General features: G+C 43.1%; 1 pseudogene; it reads right to left on the bottom strand.

Moving 5' to 3' along the window:
* Positions 1-444: 444 nt before the first annotated feature.
* Positions 445-3,567, bottom strand: LOC147442365 (uncharacterized; annotated as a pseudogene).
* Between the last annotated feature and the right edge of the window lie 207 nt (positions 3,568-3,774).

Genomic DNA, 3,774 nt, shown 5'->3' with positions numbered 1-3,774 from the left:
ATCACTCGTTGTTTTCGTGCTCCACCCGTATGTGCAAGTGTTTCAAGTGCAAGTGTTTCAATGGATGAAAACATGTGCTTGCATTCCCTTGCACCAAGGGGTGTTTCTTTCAAATGGGGGTTTCTAATTAGCGAGCCAAAAAAACCGAGAATAGACAAATTTTGAGCGAATTTGACAACATACTAGAATGAGTACTAAAATGTTGGAAGAAAATAGTTGTCTTGAAAATTGTAATCACCACCACGAATCAGTGATTGATTGTTAGAAATTCAATCTTAAGAACCATTTCCTAAACCAAATACTTGAGATATGGGAAATCTCATCATCCCCATAAAACAAAAATGACTTTCATGATATGCTCACAACCCTCATTTAAGTACCGAGTTTCCAAGGCAAAAAAAGGCATACCAAAAATTTGGCCCTAAAAATTTCCTACTCGGGCTACTAGCTTAGCTTGATTTGCATAAAGCTTTGCCCATAAGCTCGAGTGCTTAAAGTAGCAATCTCATTGGAGGAGTGCTTTTGATGCTCAATCAGTGCAAAGTTGTTTCTTTCGAGCTCTTTGCTCATTTTTCAGACCTTGGTAGGTGCTATCGACTCCTTTTCACCTGTCAATGTCTCTGCTGATTTGTGCCTTTCAAAATCCATCTACAGAGACTCGACCATGGCACGGGTAGAAGCTTTCTTCTCTGTCCAATTCGATAATTCAACTTGGTTTGAATCCCTCCTTTTGAGCTTACAATGTCTCTTTTGATTTAAGCCTTTCAAAATCCATCTACAGAGACTCAACCATGGCACGGGTAGAAGCTTCCTTCTCTTTCCAGATTGATAGTCGAGCTTGGCTCGACCCCCTCATCCTCTCCATGTGGTCAAGCACTTCCATTGTCTTGTTTCTTGTAGCTGCCTCCCTATCTTATAAAGCTTGAATAGCTTCATGTTGGCTCTTCTCAAGCTCAACCTTAAGTCATTCAAGAGATGCAAGGAGAGCAGCATCCTCCACACTCTCTTTGGCAAGATTTTCTTTGGCTTCTTCCAATTGTCTACATGTTTTGGTAAGTAAATCCTAGGCAATTGATTCAGAATTCTTTGATTTTATTGCTTCCACCTTCACCGTTTCCATATCTTCTTTTGTATGGCCTTATGCTTAGCCTCTTTCATAGCTGCTAATTAGTGAGAAAATCACTCATCTCTTGGTCATTATGCTATACATCTTCCACTTTTAGATCTTTGACGTTGGCCTCAACACTTTCATACTTGAGAGATTCAATTGTACTTTTGTTAATTTCTACAGCAACAAGCGGTTGCAATGTTTCCTTCTGTGTTGTTGACTTGAGAGTACCTCAATTTTTAGAAGACTACTTTCCATGGACTCTAGGAGCTTAGCAATCAAGTCATCCATCCTAGGTGTTGTGCAATCACTCAACAAAGTGGACCCCTTTGTTATGGAAAGCTCTACTAAGAGCTCCTCAATGTGCCTTGATGTTACTGTGGTGCACTCATGGCCTCTCCAACTAGCCTAACTACCTCATCTTTAGCCTCCACACAAACCTTAAGCTCATGTTACAAGCTCTACATATCATGGTTATCGGTTTGTACCTCCATAAGTGTCAACTCATACCACAACTTCATAGCATCCAGTTCTACTTGTGAGCCCTCCTTTTCAAGGAAAACTTCATTGTGCTTCTCCACAAAATGCACTTTGTCATTCTGACAAGCACCATTCACGTGCCCCACTGAGCTTCATTATTAATTTGTGAACATTTCTCTTAGCTTGAGTCAAATCCTACATCATGTTGGACATGGATCTCTCTCTATCAATATAGCAAGCTATTTCTTCACCTTGCTATGGTCATCTTGTCCATCTATAACTCTTTCCATCATTGTCCTCTTCTGCTATGAAATAGTATAACTGTTGGGAATCCTCTTCCACTTATTTTCAGGCACTATTCTGGGAGGAGTCTTGCCTCTAGAATCTAAACTCATTATCCTAGGAGTAGGGGGTGGTAATTTGCTAGAGAAGTTTGTATGGGAATTTTTTTAGAACAGTCAGGCTAAGAGGGATCCCCCATAAGCCCCATAAAGGGAGTTTGAATTAAAGGGACTTCATTCACTTAGAGGGTTGGAGGTGGCCCATATCCCTTTTAGCCGGTCATCCAAGGAGTACACTAGAGTTGCAGCCTGCCCACTCACACCTCACTCTCAAACCTTCCTCTCGAAAATCCTATTACACTGAAGCTCTCGGGCAACCTTGAGCGGCAGAGCTACCGAAAGACCTTGGCAGCGCTAATTTAGGCATAAATAAATAAAGGAACTTTGTTTAATAGAATTCCCAATGATAGGTTAAGTTTCCATATGGGGCATCAGTGTATTGTTTCCACTAAGAAATGGTAGGAACAAACTAAACAAATTGAGTAGAATTTGTCTGAGTAGGGGTTATGGCTTGCATCTTTGAGCGTGGAGAAGAGTGATCGGTATGAAAATTATATAATACCTTCTCCGGCTAAAAATTCCTTCCAAAAATTGCCGATAAAGCGAGGTTATAAATGTGAAAAAGCAAATGAGTTTTGTTTTTTTCACCACACAGTTCTTGACAAAGGGAGGAAAAATATGTACCCACACCTACATCCTCAATCATTGATCTTATCAACCTGTCGTAACTCCAGAAGCACCTCTGTGTGTGTGCGTGTGTGTGTGTGTGTCTCTCTCTCTCTCTCTCTCATAACATGTCTTGAGTTCAACTCTTCTCGTTTGATAGATCTTTAAGGTCTCTTAGGATAGTTTCCTATGACGTTAAAACAATCTTCTTCTTCTTCTTCTCTCTCGCTCTCCAGTCTGGATTCGCTCTCTTCAGTACTCTCGGCAACCCTCAAGGTTAACCGTTCTATCCTCCCTCAAACGCCTTTCCTACATCTCTTTCCTCTTCCTGTGTGCCCTGGTTGGCATTGTCGACCTCCTGCTGCTAGTCTCCTATGCCTTGGTAGGGGTCGTCGACCTCTTGGAGAGATTTCCATGGTCAAGACTTCAGGACTCTTCTCTAGACTCTCTCTCTCTCTCTCTCTCTCTCTCTCACAGTTTCTCGAGCATGTGAATAACAAATAAATAAAAAATCAATATCCGACTCCCGCTGCAAGAATTACCAACTAATTCACTGCCTGATCTCGCTCTCTTGCAGCTGCGCCAGCTGACCCGAGGCTACCCCTGTCAGGGTACAGATTTCATTGGCATCGTTGACCGTGGGGAAAGGATCAGGGGTGGCAATAGGCAAGGATGGGTAGGGGTACGCCATCATCTTTGGGCTGCTCTTTGAGAGCCACTATTGATCGCTGTAAGAAGCCGGAGGCATCGACAACCACAACACCCTACTAGTTTGTTGTTGCAACCAGTCCGCGCCAGCGCGGATTGGTTGCAGCAGCAAACTAGTATAAGGCTATCATGGTCTCGCTCTCTTGCAGTTGCGCCAGCTGACCTGAGACTACCCCTGCTGCCTACTCTCGCTCTCTTGCAGCTGCGCCAGCTGACCCGTTGATCCAACAAGTGAGAGATGTTAAGAGTAGCTGGTAGCCGCATGTGCTCATAGAATCTATTGTGGCGGATGCTGCTCTCTGTGAAAAATATGGACCCATTAGAGTGGATGTCCAGGTCGTGCGTAAATTACTTGATTGGTTGTGTCGATGTCCCAGCTTGCTGAGTAACGACCCTTGCAACTCCACCCACTGGACCAACTACCAAAAGACCATAATAGGCATCAACAAAGTAGAGATTGTCATTGGCCTT

This window comes from Adiantum capillus-veneris, chromosome 14 (assembly GCF_014529385.1).
Source record: "Adiantum capillus-veneris isolate H3 chromosome 14, ASM1452938v2, whole genome shotgun sequence".
Taxonomy (NCBI): domain Eukaryota; kingdom Viridiplantae; phylum Streptophyta; class Polypodiopsida; order Polypodiales; family Pteridaceae; genus Adiantum; species Adiantum capillus-veneris.
Note: the sequence above shows the minus strand (reverse complement) of the source record. Positions and strands in the feature narration are given on the sequence as shown.